General features: G+C 37.0%; 1 pseudogene; it reads left to right on the top strand.

Moving 5' to 3' along the window:
* Positions 1-420: 420 nt before the first annotated feature.
* Positions 421-18,682, top strand: part of LOC143389682 (zinc finger CCHC domain-containing protein 2 pseudogene) — a 29,906-nt pseudogene continuing 11,644 nt past the window's right edge.

An 18,682-nucleotide genomic window follows, 5' to 3' on the forward strand; every position in this document is an offset into this window, starting at 1 on the left:
GAAAATATATAGTAATCCTCTTCCTCTTGATTTCCCTGGTCCTGCTGCAGCCAGGGGCAACCTCTGAAGAAGGGGCTCAGCTCGGGGACAGGGTAAGAGGACTCAAAGTAAAGATTGTTTCATTTTCAAAATTACACATAGAGGGTCACTCACGGGGAAATGATGGGAGATACCCTGGAACACTGTGGAGCTCTACCCTTTGGATCCCTAACTTGTCCTTCTCTTGGACCCCAGGTCCCTCCAGGGTCTAGTCAGCCCCTGCCCACGCCGCACTGCGCTGGCCTCCAGTCTTTCTAGAACCCCAGCTCAGCGGCCCTTCCTAGGAGACCCAAGGTCCCCAGGGACCTCACCCGCCCAGCTGGCGCCTCACCTCAGAGGGCAGCACTGCCTCAAGAAGCCCCAGGATGCTGTCGTCGACCTATGGGTTACCCAGGCACAGCAGCCAGAGACGCCAACTTCCCGAGGCGGCAGGAGCTTGGTGTGGGTCTCGCCAGCCCAGGAGCACGAAGCGACCCTCAGAAAGGCGGGAGAGATGCAGCAATGGCTGCTGGAGGGCTCTGTACTGAGAGCTGGAGCAGGCTGTGAGGGGCCCCGCCTGGTAGGAGAGCATAATCTGCCACTCTCTTCTGCTTTGCTTATTCATGAGACTGAGCTCTGCCTCATTTCCTTAAAGCCCAGAGCGAAAAATACATTGACCATGAGAAAGCATCGCCCGCCCAGGAAGGCTGGGCAGATTATTCATGAGGAAGCTTCGCTGGCCCAAGAAGTCCAGTTTATTTTTCATGAGGAAGCATCGCCCCACCTAGGAAGGCGGGGCTGATTATTCATGAACTAAGAGGCAATTTTGGAAAAGGCTCAGGAACCAGGGCAACAGGGTGAGAGGGAGGCTTTGACGGCTGAGGTGAGCACTGTCCTAGGCCTTGCCTCCAGAGAAAGGGCACTTGGGCCCTGTTAGTCCAGAGCTCTTCATGTTGAAATTTTGTTCTTCTTGAAAATGGAAGTTCAATTTTAAAGTTTTCCCGGAGGTTCCTAAATTTTCCGAGGACAAGCGGAAATGCAGGGTTGAGCAGGCGACAGAGGGGAGGCCATGGGTGACCCCCCGAATTTCCACCAGGAAAAATTCCAAACCTTACAGAAAGGAGACAGAGAAAGAAATAAAAAACGTGCTGAAACCCCTGCATCTGGCTGTCTAGAAGCTTAAGGTTCAGTTTGGAGGCACTTCAGGGAGGGGCTTGGATTAGGACCCTGCAGCCATCATTAGCCTCCAGGCAGCCACCGGCTGTGCCCTGGGCCAAGGCGCCTGTGGAGTTTTGGGGGTCTTCTTCCACCTATCAGGTTCTCTCTGCCATTGGCAGGTTCCCCCTGTAATGACTGCCTGGTGCAGACCAGGAAATGAATGAGGTGGCCCCCAGTCTCCTGGGATGGCCTGCACTTCTCTCTCACCTTATGGAGGGTTTGCCCCTTAATTTATGTAGACTTCAGTTCTCCCAACAGGCCAAGGTGGCCAGTGTCCTGGACCTTAACACTGGCCAGTCACCAAAATGTGACAGTGGCTGTGCTCACCTGGTGAAAAGAAAGGAAAAACTGGTTGTTGCCCCTGAAAGGGCTTAAATCTCATTAGTGTGAGACTCATCTGTTGTCTATTGTTCAGTTGATAGGAGATTTTCCTGTAAGAACTATGGTTTTAGAAGTTTGATGAAAATGTATATAAATTCTTAGTATTAAAAAAGTAATCATTAGTCTATTAAGTATGACTTTTTGGACAAACTTAAGAGATTGTGGGTTTTGCTTCACTTGGAATGGAGGGCGAAAAATGGTTTACTTCTCAATTAAAAAAAAAACAACAGCTGGCTAATCTTTGTATAGGACTCACAAACTGAAGGGTAAAATAGTAATTTTGCCATGATTATAAAATAGAGAGTTTGTGGTGGAGGTCAAGAGGTAAGGCTTTTTTTTTTTTCCAAAAAAAAGATCACAGAAATCTTTATTCTCAAGATCATCAATCTTCATCACAGAGAAAACATATCAAACAAGAGTGAATAATATGGATACCCTGTAGAGTTTCACATGTTTGTGGATCCAGTATGTAAAGAAATGTATAAGCAAAAAGCATTATAGAGTTCTGTTCCTAAAGTCCCTAGTTGTGAAATATATTTTTAGTTTTTAGATAATGAATAAGAACAAGGGGACACAATACATTTCAGAGCTATTCTCTGAGAAGGAGTGAACTCTAGACTCATACTTCCTGGAGCTGTCAGCTTGTGAGCTTTCAAAATTAAGCAGGGCTTGTACTTTAGTAGGAGATCTCCACAAAACACCTGCTTAAAGGAAGAAACAATAGTAGCAACCAAATACTAGAGGTTGAAGGGGCCTGGTTATATTGAGAAATAATTTGGTTCTTTTTCTTGAAACAAGTTCATCCTGAAACATCAGAAAGAGACAAAACCATGTTTAGACACAAGTAAGTAAGCAAGCCCAATACCTAAGGAGGTACTGATCAATGCATCATATTAGATGAAGTGAAAGAAAAAGGGAACTTTTATTATGGGAAGTCAGTCTACAAAAATTCCTACATTGTAAATCAAACCCCTTGTGTTTTAATTCTCACTTCTGTCACTCTATGTCTGACAACCCCTGGGTCAGTCCAAAATTTTGGGAGATCTAAATTTTCTCACCTAGAAAATTAAGATATTTGGACTAGATGCCATATAAAGTTTCTCCTACCTCTAAAATTTTGTGATCTTTTCCTAGACCACAAATTCTTTCTTTCTATACTGCTTCTCTATTGGTTCAGCAAATATTTATGGAGCCCCTATTTTGTTCCTGTACTGTGACACAATGGGTCACATCTTATATAATTTATAAGAACTGTTTAAAATAGGCAAATTCATAGAGATGAAAGGTAAATTAGTAGTTGCTAGGGCCTGAGAGTAGAAGACAGCGAGAGGGATGACTAATGGGACTGGAATTTCTTTTAGGAGTGATACAAAGATCCTGGAAATTGGTAGTGGTGATGGTTGAATGGTAATGAATGAAATATATATATATATATATATATATATATATATATATATATATATATATATATTGCTCTTGCTTTACTTCATGGTGTATGATCAGTATAAAAAGACAATTGTGATAGAGTATATTTTGCAATGGGCACATACTCTGGCCTTGATTGTGTTGACAGTGAGAGTCAGGAAAGCATTACCTGAGAAAATTATACTAAGCCTTCTCCAAGTCTGATTCCATGTCAGTGTCCCCTGACATTCTCTATTGCCCCCCATGAGTTTGTGCAACTTTCCCCTCCCACCCAGCTTCTCAGAAACCCCCCATTCTGTTTTGCTCTGCATTTTTCATGTTCATAGAAATTGCAAGTTGAAATAGAATTTATTTTTTCAAAATTTACTTTTGACTGGAATGTAAGCTTTTCTAAGGGAGAGGCTTTCTTAGGTCCTGAGCATATATTATTTGGATAATGAATGAAAACACAGGGCAACACTACTTTTTATTTCTTTATACAAAATCCTGGGGGCCACTCAGGCTGCTGGGTTGCAGCCATGCTCCCAGTCACCATGAGAGGAAACACAAGCAGCTGCATCTGAACAGCCAAGGGTTGCAGAAGAGGGGGTCAAGGCTTCAGGTGAATGAGTGAAGGAGGGCATGTGAGAGGGAACAGAGGATTGTCAGGGAAAGGTACACAGCAGCAGAACACCCTAGTTTCCCCATGATGCTTGAGGGGATGGGAAGCATGTTCATCTTGCAACAATCTCCCCTCCTACAGTGAGTTATTTGTCAGTATTTTATTTGCCTCACATTTTAAAAGCTAAAGAAAAAGAAATGGAGATCAATATTCATGAACTAATTCAATATTGTTCTCAAAGTTGGATAATACATTTGTACAGATAACCCTAAGTTAGCCAGAACTTCTTGGAACATGATTCTTTTGTCTGTTGTTCAAATTACTGCATTGAGTAGACTGAGCAGCTGCTTTACCATCTAGGTGTGTTCATACCTCTCAGCATCCTTGTAGGTGACAGGTTTCCTCATTATACAGGTGAGCCCTCAGGCTTATCTGTCATCATTTGCCAAGTGTGTGGCTAGTGCAATCAAACTTCAGACCCCATTCTCTGCTTTGCTTCTTATAACAAAATAACTTGTGATGGGCTAAACCATAAACATTAAATAAGAAACATAAAGAAATGTTTTAATAATATACTGATACAAAATCCAGAACCAAGAAATTGAAGTTTGAATACATAACATTAAAACACACCTGTATTCCTCATCTTAGTTCTCCACATTTGACTAAATATCATATTTAAGGTACATGGTGTGTAGCAAATGCCAATAATTGAAGTCTGCTGGTTTTTTTTTTTCCAGTGAAAATGAGTTTGATTGTTGGATGTGTTAGGAGCTGATTAGAAATTTTATATATAAATTATAGTGAAATAGTCTTTATCCTATAGAAATATAGACTCTTAATACTGTGTAAGTGCACAATAAACTGAGAACAATAGCTTCGAGAAATAACATTTTAAGTAAAACCACTTTTGTAAGCCATGCAATTGACTCTTGGCCATTCAGGGAAACAGGATTTACAGATATCTTTAACAATGCATTATTTGAACTTTCATTCAGATATTGCCTTTGTGAAATATCTAAATAAATCCTAGAAGGTAATGAAATCCTTTTCCACTTTTTCTGCATAGAAAGATCAGTCCCTCTCTACCAAAAGCAAATTGTCTAGATTTTTTTTTCTTTATTCATGTGGCACTTCCTGATGGCCACTAGAGGGCAGCCGGCAGGGTCCGAATGGGTGGGTATTTGGACATGATACTCATTGTGTCCACTGTTTTGAGCACACAGTTATAATGGGTATAGACATGGATACATTTCCATGAAGATGACTATTATCTGACAAGCATTCAGTTCTTTCAAATTCCAGACTGACTATTTTAGAAAGGAGTCAAATCAAGCTGTAATGTATCTAAGAGCAAGTCTTCTGATTGTCTGAGAAGCCTACAAGTACTGGCTGACAAAGTTTTATATTAGGAAAACCTAGCCAAAAAAAAAAACAACAAAAAAAAAACAGTATCTAAAATAATTTTGAATCTCTGTAGAAGCTGGCACAGATAAAAATATTTAGATCATTTTCATAAATGTTAAAAACATTCCGAACCAGACTCACTTCTTCATAGGAAACAAAACCAAAAAACAAAAGAAAACAATGATCACTGCAAAGTGCCGTTTCCCCTGATTCTAAATATAGCTCCCGTTATGAATGTCCATTCCTAAGGGATTTCTGGAGCTTGGACGGAACAGATACAAATTGTAGCTTTTGATTTAGTTGTTAGAGGAAAGGGCAAGGAAAAGAAAGGAGTAGGAGGTACAGACACACATTAGATTTTAAGTCTCTGCCTCCCAAATGCCAGCCTCTACCAGTTATTATTTTAGTTGTTTTTTTCTTTTAAAAGACAAAATACCACATTTTACTGAATTAATTAAAAAACCCACAAACAAATAGTGCTGGTTGAGCCATTTAAATTTTTCTGAACCCACAACACTTTGAGAGGATGCATAAGAAGTGTACATTGTCTCTCAATGGTTTCCTTTCTCAGTCCTGAGCATTGCTTTAGTTCAATGTTCTCGTGGTTACTAAGATAATTTTTTTGCAGGGCATTCAGTTCAGTGTCCCCACTGAAAGTTATGAAAACAAAAATTTTTGTGACTTTTGAAATGCCAATTTTTGATAGTTGTTAGATTGTAGAAACAGATGAACATTTTCAAAAAACAATTAAAAAGAAAAAATGGAGTTTATTTTTTTTAGAAGATGAAAAAACCCTCCCAATAGATTAGATATGAAAATTGAGCAGTTTCCTGACTATTTCATGAATATCTTTAAAATTATATGGGCATAATACATACAATTTTGCACAGGCTGAAATAATTGGGATCAGTAACTGAGTCTTGAAATTCCCTATTGCTTCAAGCTCATCTTGAAATCTTTTAAGTTTTAAGAGAACATTGTTATTTCTAACATACATCTCTTATGTTGGTAAATAATGTAATCTACATTTTCAAATGTCTAACTGTAAAAGGGTCTTATATTTAGTAAGGAAGGTTTGATAACCTATATTTTAAGTAACAAAACCATTCAGAGCTTCTTGCCTAAATCGCTCATGGGGTATGTGGTTCTGAATGGCTAACATTTAGACTCCCTTACAAATTGACTTCTCACCTTCACAGTATTATAATGGACATAGGGAATTCTGCTTCAAAACTTTTTCTCTGTTACTTTTTGTGATATGATAAATTCTCAACTCATCAAGATTTTAATCAATCCTCTCCTCTCTGTGACTTACTCATGTTACCAAAGCTATCCTCTGTCATTCATACACCTCACACTTTGAGCTTTTTATATTTATCTTCAAATGCACTGTCATGACCCCATGCTATTGCACTTGGCAATTCTCCTGCCTAGACCAGTGGTTCTCAACCACGGTGATTGTGTTCTGCCAGGGGACAATTTTGTTGTCACAACTAAGGAATAATTCTGACCTCTAATATATTAAGGCCAGAAATTATGCAGAACATGCAATAGGACATGTCCCCACAACAAAGAATTATGTAGCAAAAAATGTCAATAGTTCTCTGGTTGAGAAACCCTGGCCAGAATATCCTTCCTTCATTCTGAGCCTGCCAAACAAGCAGCTTCAAAGTCATTTTGTTAGTGACTTCTGAAAATCCTTGAGGCGGAGCTCTCCAGTCCTCAAGAGTGTGATACTGCAATGCATCTCTATCACGCTTTCTAGTTTATATTGCTGTTATCATATTTCATACTCTTCTTGCCCCACCATGCTTGTGTGTGTTGTGAGCACATACTTATACACTTCCATCCCCAGGGCTCTGTTTGTCTCATCAGTATGTAGCACAGTGTCTTACAGACAGCGAGCAAGTCATGGATGATTTGACTTTGTGGATGAATGAGTGAATGGAGAAAAAACCTTCAGCCTTGTATTACCTTAGAAAACTCATTCCAGGTTAGGGTAAAATCATCTTCTTATTTACATGGGTAATTATGATTATTTATTAAAACATACTGAGAGCACAAACTAGCTATTTCTCAAACCACAGTGATGCATCCACCATCTTCCCAATTCTCCCATATCCTCATAATTCTATACTATGAGTCATTTCCTATTTATCCATATTTTTTCAAAGCTTTATTTATTTATGATAGCAGTACCATGAATGAAAAACTGCTTTCACATGCCATAAATATAAGTGTAAAGAATAAACATAATAAATTTTTGGATGTTTGGATTCTGGTATCTGTACTTGATGGAGTAGCATCTAAAAGACTTGAGGGCTTTTCTTCCTACAGGGTCCTCTACTTGTATCAACCAAAATCATTATACGTGTGGAGTACATTTTAAAAACACTGATCTGGATTGAAATCAGTGAAAGAGGAGATTAAAGACATTCAGTTATTCCCTTGACAAAGATTTGCTGAACTTCTATTATATGGCAGGCAATGCTGTATTTACTTGGATAAAATAGTAAATAAAATCAGATTATGGTATTGGTGTTATGAAGTGACAGCAACTGGAATGAATCACAGCACCAAATACACTATGCAGTTATACTCAGGGTAGGAAAAAGTGATGCAGGGAGTCTTTATTTTTTATTATTTTTTAATGGTTCAGTTTTAAAACTCTATTTTTTAGAAAAGGTGGTACATTCATATGGTATGATATTTTAAAAGAATAAATAGGTATATAATGAAAAACAAGCACCTTTACCTCCTCAGTTTCCTAGCTCTTCAGGTCCCCATTGATGTCAATTTCTTAAATTTTTTTTTTAAATATTTTTTTTAGTTGTAGATGAACAGAGAGCCTTTATTTGTTTGTTTGTTTGTTTGTTTCTTTATCTTTTATGTGGTGCTGAGGATTGAAGCCACAACCCCAGCTCCTTCTTAAGAATTTTTAATAGGAGTTTCCCAACCAGTCCTCAAAGCTTGAAGGAAGGAAGGAATACAGGAGATGTGCATGGTGAAACTGAGAAAATCATGATGTCTGAACAGATTTGTATTAGCTAGTAGATGTATATGGTAAAGACAATTAGACCACAACCTAGAAGACAAGGAGAAAACACTAGTTACATGAAATAAAGAATTCACCACAAAAGAAAAAAAAAACACAGTGCCTTCAGGGCAGAACAAGGAGTTGAGGGCACAGTTAAAAAAATAATAGGCTTGGAAAACAGGAAGTGTCATTCCTTCTTTGCCATGAGAAACATTCTGTCTTCATGCGTGGAAACAGGGAAAATGTCATTAAGATGTACTTGACACTGCTGAATGCTTCCTGCATCACGTTGCACAATCTTCAGAGCCACCCCATGATACACCTCGAGTTGTGATCTCCATTTACAAATGCAGAAGCTGAGGTTAGAGGCTAATGAAGGTCAAATAGGCTGGAACAGGCTGAGCCAGAATTCAATCATGGTGAAGCAGTCAGTCATGGACCATCTGTGCAAAAAGGGCAGGCAACAAGAATAAAGACACAAGGCTGGAGAAAGAAAGAAAATGCCAGGAAAAGTCACCCCTAGTAATATGTCCAATGGAGATAAAAAGCTGAAGACTGGATAATGTGGTAGTGCAGCTTTAGGTTTGGAGACACTAAGAAACAAATGATTTCTTTCTTTCTTTCTTTCTTTCTTTCTTTCTTTCTTTCTTTCTTTTTTTAAACTCAACAGATTAAAGAAAAATCAAAGGCTGAATCTCAGTAAGCATTTCAGAGATTAGGGCCTTCCATCCCTTAAAGGTGTCATATACCCTGGGAGAATGACAACTAAAATGATTTTTGACAAAAAGGAAACTGTGAATTCTAATAGAAATAAAAGAATTTTAAGCCTGTGTGAGGTCTCAAAAAGTCAAAGTGATTTATCCCTGGCCTCAGGCAGAAATTACCATAAACCATCCAAGATAGATGCTTTTTCTATGTTAAGTGACTTTTCAAAAATGAAGGTTTTCTATAATTTTCCCCAGTAACTCACTGTTGTGTTTAATAATTTCAATGTGAAAAGATGATTTTGCATATTGTATCTAATCCTCAGTTCTGTAGTATGGAATTTATTTCTGCATTAGTGTCTCCAAAGGACAGTGAATGGCCTCTCTCTGGCCACTGGAAGATGGATTTACCCATGATTATGCCCTAACTTCAAGCTTTCAACCTTTAAACTAAATACAGTCTCTGATTTTTAAACGTGGTTGCTCTACTGTAGAAAAACTATCTTTAGTTCTCCATGCCTCTCTCTTGCCATAAAACAGCCAGGCTAAGTGTGATAGGAGCATTACAGATGAAAATATAATGACGCCCCATTTCTGAATCTTATAATGACAGTGTGAATGAAAGAGAAATATTAGGATTGTGAAGAGAGCTAAATCGACTTGCTATGTGAGCAACCTGGCATTCAAGAGAGAATATTGAAAAATACCCTGTAATCTCATATAAAATATGGCACCCATGCTGAGTTTATTGGCATATAAGAATAGTATTTCATACAGTAATGGAAGAGGTGAAAAGACATACATATTCCAAATATCATTGATCTAAAAGTACTACTGCAAATCCAAATTCAATTCAAAAAACATTCCTAGAAAATGGTTCCACTGGCAGCCAGAGTTAATAGGTACAATGTCACAGGCATATCCCTAACTCCTAAGTTAAGCTTGCAGCTGAGTTGTGAATAAAGTAATCTTGATTGGCTCATTTTACTTTATTATACAGCTTCTAGCACTATCTTGTGTATATAATTAATTACAATAGCAGTGTTTTCTTCGATCCGATTCAAGTGAATGCTCCTATAGCAAATAAATCATCAAAAAATCCCAACTTCTAAAATCCCTGTCAATAGTATTTATTGTGGTGAGTATAATGTGTTTTTTTGACATATATAATCAGATATCTCATTACAGTAAAAGCTGGCTCAGCCAGAAATCTAGGAAGCACGAATCTCTATGAGTTGGTACTTTGATAATTCACTCACACGATGATGATTATGGATGGTTGAAAAAAATGACCTTGAGAACCAGTAAGAAAATGGTCAGGATAGAAGAGAGAAAGGACATAAAAGTTTCATTAGAGTGAGCCATTTCAGGAAAGTGTACAAGCAGAACTGGAATCAGAATGTGGGGAATTGGAAGGTCCAAGACAGGGGCAAAGGAAAAACTTCCTGGCAGAAGAAATCAGATAAAGAAAAACACAGAGGTGCATAAGAACACAGTAGGCTCAGACTGCCACCCTGAGAAAGCTCACGTGGAAACCTACCCAATCACTATTTGTCCTCAGATTGTGATATATCATGGTATTTCAATGCCTTCATCAGTGTATGCCTTTTCAACAAAATATGCCATAAGTATGCTTCTCTGAACTTATGTCTTTAAATGTTAGTAGAATTAATGCAGTTATTAGTACTCAAATCTGGTGAATAAATTAACCTTAGGGTTAAGGGGCAAGTGCCAATAAAAGACAAAATCAATTTGTACTAAATAAGGCTATCCAGAGGGATACCAAAAATCTAACCACATACATGATATTTGCAGCTTCTTAAAAATATCAATGTTAAAAATTGTTTAATTCTCTGATATAAGGGGGGGTGACTCAAAATGGAATAGGGAGAAAGAGCGTGAGAAGAAGACTACCACTAAATAGGGAAGAGAGGTGGGAGGGAAAAATAGGGAGAAGAGGAGTTACACAGAAGATGGAAGGAGAACTTCATTGTTATACAGAATACATATATGATGTTGTAATGAGAAAAATTTTTTTAAAAAGTGTGTCACATTAGATTGGATAGAGAGAAAGGAGGGGAGGAGTAGGGAGGATAGGAATGGCAGCAGAAGAGAATAGACAATTTGATTGATGTATGTACATTCCATGAATGTACTATATGTCAAAATGCATTCTAATGTCATGTATGACTAAAAAAATAAATAAAAATTTAAAAAGTTAAACCTATTTGCAATTTTCAAAAATCCAAAAAAAATATTTAAGTTTATGCATACGTTATTTGGCAATGATATTTAATTTAGTTTCCCACAAAAGCCTTTGACAATATAATTGTCAGAGAGATGGCACATGTGCCACTCTTATAATCCCAGCAGTTTGGGAGGCTGAGGCAGGAGTTCAGAGCCAGCCTCAGAAACTTAGTGAAGCCCTAGGTAATTTAAGAGACACTCTGTCTCAAAATACAAAATAAAAAGGGCTAGAGATGTGGTTAAGTGATAATCACCCCTGGGTTCAATCCCTAGTACCCCCCTTCCCCCCCCAAAAAAAAAACACAAAAAACCTGATGAAATGCCCAAGAATTTTAAAAATTTGGTAGTAGAGAGTGTTGGCATGACTTAATTATCACATTAGACATTGTGCAGGCTGCCAATAATTTATCAAGTATGTAATTTAACCAATATGAAGTTCAGTTATAAATCTGCATAGCAAATCTATTAATGAAAATTAGCATGTGAATATATTATTACCAAAAAATTGTCATGTGGGCAGTAAGAGGCATATTTTTTCCATTTTCATCCTACAATTTTTCCTATGTTACCTAAAAGCATATGAATGAAAGAAAATGACACTAAAAGCCTCATGTGATTTCTCCTTTTCTTGCTTATATGATGGTGCTGGTTATATAGCATTTCCTGAAACCATCTTCAAATTTTTATCTTCAAACTTACCAGGTTTGATCCCTCAGGAACGGTCCCATTCCACACCTGGTGCAAGAACTCAGGTCTGTTATCATTCATGTCAATAACATTGATGACAATGTCAATGGGGTTCTCCACTTGGTTGCCATTAATATCTATTACATGTGACCTCAACTGCAAAAGTAATTAAAAACAAATGTACTTAACATATTTGTCCATGAGAACACATATTACACAATCACAATGCTACTAACATAGCAAGAATGGACTGACAGAAGCTATTGGAAAATAGCTAAAGCTATGCTAAGCCTCAGGCTAGCATCATTCTGAATGGAGAGAAACTGAAGGCATTCCCTCTAAAATCTGGAACAAGACAGGGATGCCCTCTCTCACCACTTCTGTTCAACATAGTTCTCGAATCACTGGCCAGAGCAATTAGACGAAAGAAATTAAAGGCAAAAAAATAGGAAAAGAAGAACTCAAATTATCACTATTTGCAGATGATATGATTCTATACCTAGAAGACCCAAAAGGGTCTACAAAGAAAGTATTAGAGCTAATAAATGAATTCAGCAAAGTGGCAGGATATAAAATCAACACGCATAAACCAAAGGCATTCCTGTATATCAGCCACAAATCCTCTGAAATGGAAATGAGGAAAACCACTCCATTCACAATATCCTAAAAAAAAATAAATAAAATACTTGGGAATCAACCTAACAAAAGAGGTGAAAGACTTATACAATGAAAACTACAGAACCCTAAAGAGAGAAATAGAAGATCTTAGAAGATGGAAAAATATACCCTGTTCATGGATAGGTAGAATTAACATCATCAAAATGGCGATATTACCAAAAGTTCTCTATAGGTTTAATGCAATGCCAATCAAAATCCCAATGGCATTTCTTGTAGAAATAGAGAAAGCAATCATGAAATTCATATGGAAAAATAAAAGACCCAGAATAGCAAAAACAATGCTAAGCAGGAAGTCTGAATCAGGCGGTATAGCTATACCAGACTTCAAATTATACTACAGAGCAATAGTAACAAAAACAGCATGGTACTGGTACCAAAACAGGCGGGTGGACCAATGGTACAGAAAAGAGGACACAGAAACCAATCTACAAAATTACAACTATCTTATATTTGATAAAGGGACTAAAAGCATGCAATGGAGGAAGGATAGCATCTTCAACAAATGGTGCTGGGAAAACTGGAAATCCATATGCAACAAAATGAAACTGAATCCCTTTCTCTCGCCATGCACAAAAGTTAACTCAAAGTGGATCAAGGAACTTGATATCAAATGAGAGACACAGCGTCTGATAGAAGAAAAAGTTGGCTATGATCTACATACTTTGGGGTCGGGCTCCAAATTCCTCAATAGGACACCCATAGCACAAGAGTTAATAACTAGAATCAACAAATGGGACTTACTCAAACTAAAAAGTTTTTTTCTCAGCAAAAGAAACGATAAGAGAGTTAAATAGGAAGCCTACGTCCTGGGAACAAATCTTTACTCCTCACACTTCAGACAGAGCCCTAATATCCAGAATATACAAAGAACTAAAAAAATTAGACAATAAGATAACAAATAACCCAATCAACAAATGGGCCAAGGACCTGAACAGACATTTCTCAGATGAGGACATACAATCAATAAACAAGTACATGAAAAAAGGCTCACCATCTCTAGCAGTCAGAGAAATGCAAATCAAAACCACCCTAAGATACCATCTCACTCCAGTAAGATTGGCAGCCATTAGGAAGTCAAACAACAACAAGTGCTGGCGAGGATGTAGGGAAAAGGGTTCACTTGTACATTGCTGGTGGGACTGCAAATTGGTGCGGCCAATTTGGAAAGCAGTATGGAGATTTCTTGGAAACCTCGGAATGGAACCACCATTTGACCCAGGTATTCCCCTACTTGGTCTATTCCCTAAAGACCTAAAGAGCACACTATAGGGACACTGCTACATCCATGTTCATAGCAGCACAATTCACAATAGCAAGACTGTGGAACCAACCTAGATGCCCTTCAATAGACGAATGGATAAAAAAAATGTGGCATTTATACACAATGGAGTATTACTCTGCATTAAAAAAATGACAAAATCATAGAATTTGCAGGGAAATGGATGACATTAGAGCAGATTATGCTAAGTGAAACTAGCCAATCCCTTAAAAACAAATGCCAAATGTCTGCTTTGTTATAAGGAGAGTAACTAAGAACAGAGTAGGGAAGAAGAGCATGAGAAGAAGATTAACATTAAACAGGGATGAGAGGTGGAAGGGAAAGGGAGAGAGAAGGGAAATTGCATGGAAATGGAAGGAGACCCTCAGGGGTATACAAAATTACATACAAGAGGAAGTGAGGGGAAAGGGGAAAAAATATAAGGGGGAGAAATGAATTACAGTAGAGGGGGTAGAGAGAGAAGAGGGGAGGGTAGGAGGGGGGATAGTAGAGGATAGGAAAGGCAGCAGAATACAACAGACACTAGTGTGGCAATATGTAAATCAATGGATGTGCAACTGATGTGATTCTGCAATCTGTATACGGGGTAAAAATGGGAGTTCATATCCCACTTGACTCAAAGTGTGAAATATGATATATCAAGAGCTATGTAGTGTTTTGAACAACCAACAATAAAAATTAATTAAAAAAATTGTAGTCAGGAGCTGGGGATATGGCTCAAGTGGTAGCGTGCTTGCCTGGCATGTGCAGGGCACTGGATTTGATTGTTAGCATCACCTAAAAAATAAAATAAAGATGTTGTGTCCACTGAAAACTAAAAAATAAGTATTAAAAAATTCTCTCTCTCTCTTAAAAAAAATTGTAGTCAACCTAACTCCAAATAATTACAGTAGATAAGCAGCAAAAAACCATCCATTACCTTATGTTAGACATTGTGCTAATCCAATTTAAATGATTGAAATCAATATGTAAAAGAGTGAGCCAGACACTGTCAACATTTTTAATTGGGGGCTCTGAGCTTCAGAAATGCTAGGTAACTTGTGGCGGTCACAATCCTCTGTCTGTTGACAGAATCTGGATCCAAAGTCAATTCTGCCAGCTCCAAAATCCTTTTGTTGAACGATTATATATGATAAGAATCAGGGTAAGGATAGATATGGTACCACCAAAGAGTGCTCGTAAAGATCAAGGAAACAGGAGTATAGAAAGTGAGTGTACATAGGAAATTTTCATACTAAGCTTTTACTGTTTTTCAGTTTTAAAGTAACTCATATATATTAAAATATGTGATTATATGTATTTAGGGTTAGCTCATAGTTTTGTAGGTATTTTTCAAATATTTCTGTATGTCTTTTTCTGAAAAGCAAGTATAATCAATTAGCTACTCTTGGTAGAATATCTTCAAAAATCTTTCAATCAATTCCGCACAAAGAGAGGCATTCCATTCCTTTTTTGGGTGGGTGACACTTGACTACTGAGCCACATCCCCAGCCTTATTTTATATTTTATTTAGAGACAGGGTCTCATTGAGTTGCTTAGTACCCAGATGTTGCTGGGACTTGCTTTGAACTCTGATTCCTCCTGCTTCAGCCTCCCAAGCTGTTGGGATTACAGGCTTGCACTACTCCTCCTGGCATGAACTGTTTCTTTTTAACTGGAATGCTAGTCTGATACTGGCTGTTGGCTTCCATCAGATATGTTCTTTAAGTTAAAGAAACATCAACACAGCCTCTCTTTATTTAGAGGTTATTAAACACAGAAAACTACCTAAATTTTATTACTGAATTTCAATATTATATAGTTATAATTTTCCCTTGTCTTATTTTCTCCTTAACAGATTTTTAATACTGAACTTTAATTACATTTATAATTATGTAAAATATTAATACTGATCCTTTTTTTTGGTACCAGGGATTGAAATCGAGGGTGCTTAAAAATTGAGTCACATCCTTTTTAATTTTGAGACAGGGCCTCACTAAGTTACTCATTCTTAATACTTATAATTCTATAATAAACTCTATTTTGCTATGAGTATTGCTCTTTTAATATATACGAAGCAAGCACTGAAAGAAAAATAATTTACTATAAAATGGACCTGGATGTATATATTTTCTGAATTTTAATGACAGAAGATCAGGAAGTGAGAATTCATAGAGAAAAAGATCGAAAATTTTTTTCTATCAATCTTTATAATCACAAATTGGACTAGTCCACAGTCTTTTATTATAAGCAATCTTTTTTTTTTTGTACTGGGGCTGAATCCAGGGACACTTAACCCCTGACCCACATTCCCACTTCCCCAGCTTTTTTATTTTTTATTTTAAGACAGGATCTTGCCAAGTTCCTTAGGGCCTTGCTAAGTTGCTGATGCTAGCTTTGACCTTTGGATCCTCCTGCTTCATCCTCCTGAGCCCTTGGGTTTACAGGCATGCTCCACAGTGCCCAGCTGTACTTTGTGCTATCTTAATCCACATTCCCTAGAAATGCTATGCAGTCCTTGTGAAAAATTTGAAGTTGTATTTCTTTCTCTGTGTTTTAGGACAATATAAACAACATTAGAATAAACTGTTCCTTCAAGAGTTTTAAAAGAATGGGCTGATAAAATAATCAAAATCTTGAAGAGAAAATACAGAGTAATATTTATCCTAAAACATTTTCAATTTTTCATATGCTTATTTGTCTGTTTAGATCTACAGGAATCTACTTTAGTTTAGAAATTCCTATAATTTTAAAGCTTTGAGCAAGTCCAAGAGTTCAACAATTGTATAAGTGAACAAAACAAAAACTTTGTAAGCACATGCTTATGTAGGAGGAAGGTTTTAAACTACTGTGGGAATAAATTCAATACATGGGAAAACAGGCTACCCACAAAGGAAAAGAAAAGTGGGCCTGTAGCTCTCTCTCCTTTTATTCAAATAAATCCACAGAGGTTAAAATTTTAAATGTAAAAAGTTAGTCCAACAGATAAAAATTGGGAGATAAGCATCTTGGAGGAGGGAAGACCTTTATCAATACCTCTGGAAATGAGAAGGTATTATAAAATGTTTTCAAAAATCAATTTTACAATATTAAAAGCTATGTTATATTGTTGCATAAACATTAAGGGTTTTAGGAGCAAACAAACAAACAAACAAAAAAGAACATGTAGAACAAACAATGCATTAATATCTTTCATTGATAAAAGGTTCTGAGTAATAAAAAGAGAAAAAAAATCCAGAAGAATATTTAACAGAAAATAAGAATATGGGATTCACTTTGATTATACTTCTATGTATCCGTGAACAATGGTTTGATCTCTATGTATTTTATGTTCAATGGTTTTGACCCCATTCATAATTTGCTCTTATAGCTTTTCTTAACCTTATAACTGAAGGCAAGGAATAAAATGTAAAGAGTAATGCAGTTTGGAGCAATTTTCCTTTTTTGGCATTGTTTTGTTTTTACCAAGAGCACTAATAAATTTTATAAAGACATTAGAATCATCAAAATAAGACAAAAAGCTACAAATTTCATTTCTGATGTTGAAACTCTCAGAATCCAGGATTTCAGATTCATAGGAGGCAACCACTAATTCCACACACATTTAGAAGAGTACGAACACACAGATTTATCAGCTGGTTGCAATCTTACATGAAATCAGGCTATCAGCTCATGATCCAGAGGCTTTGTCACTGACAGCTGACCTGAGATGGGGTCGATAATAAAGATGCCAGTCGGAGGTTGGTCAGCTCTGGGCCTAGTGACACTGTACCACGGTGAAAGGTTTTTATCCCTATAAGACCTGATCTGAAGACCAAGAAAACAATGGTATTAAATGAGAGACTAACTGAGCTCATTATCAGAGATAGCACATGCCACACTTCCTCCCTTGTTCTGTTACAAACTTGCTCCTTCTCTTTCCAGAATGCCACTGAAACATCCCCAGTGCCTGCCTCTCCTCTCTGCTTCTTGGAAACAACCTTCAAAAAGAGATGCCACTTATCCCCAGAAAGACTGGGGGCAATGTTCACCTTTAAAAGAATGCTCACTAGGAGTAGTGCAAAAAGTCAAAATTTAGGAGTGTCAGTTTTAGACAGAAACTCTGGGTTAGACTGTTTAACATAGTAACAGGTGTCCAAGTTAATTGAAATAAAAGCTGTTCACCTTTTTTCATCAGTTACAATAAGAAACAATTATCTATTCATAGTGTGAAATATGCTTTCACAGAACTCCAACATGGTGGAGCCTGGACACCATGATTTTTACTTGCTTTGCACAAAGACTCTTCATTGCAAGAAAGCTTTCCATATCATTTTAAAAAGGCAACTAATACTACAATTCTTTATTAATAAGGAGCTTATGAGAAAGGATCTCAAGAGATATTTTTATACTCCCAAACTGTAGAGCCACTATAAGCACATTTTCTTCTCCTACAAATACAATGGTTCCCAGGAAAATTAAGTCAATGTATGAGTAGCCATTGGAGGCTGAAGAGAATCTATAGGTAGAGAAGAAGGCAGGGAGGCATAAAAAGCAATGACTGGGCAATACCATTTAGAGGAAATAATAATAGATTTTTATGTGTTGGGTAAATAAAATAAATTAATTATTAAAATCTCGTTGTGTTTTTTTTTAAAGTTAAAGCACCATTCTCTATTTTCTCATATTCTACTAAAATAGAAAAATAACACCTTTGTTTGGGGGTTATGCTCATTTGTAAACTGAATTACAATGTTCAAAGGACAGAATATACAACACAAATAAGTGGTTTATTAAAAAACCCACATCTCTCAATAAACACGAGTGTGCATGCTCAAATAATCATTCATAAGAACATTTACATTTTAGCAAATGGAAATATAATGATTTTTGTCTTATTATACTTTTGTCATGAATAATGGGTTGATAATTTTATACAACATGCAAAAAAATCTGTATTTTGAATTTCTTCATCTGAAGGTATGCATCTGGAGTAACCAAAACAACAACAAAAAACTAACTTCAGATTTGAAAGCCTTTGG

This window comes from Callospermophilus lateralis, unplaced genomic scaffold (genome assembly GCF_048772815.1).
Source record: "Callospermophilus lateralis isolate mCalLat2 unplaced genomic scaffold, mCalLat2.hap1 Scaffold_63, whole genome shotgun sequence".
NCBI classification, from domain to species: domain Eukaryota; kingdom Metazoa; phylum Chordata; class Mammalia; order Rodentia; family Sciuridae; genus Callospermophilus; species Callospermophilus lateralis.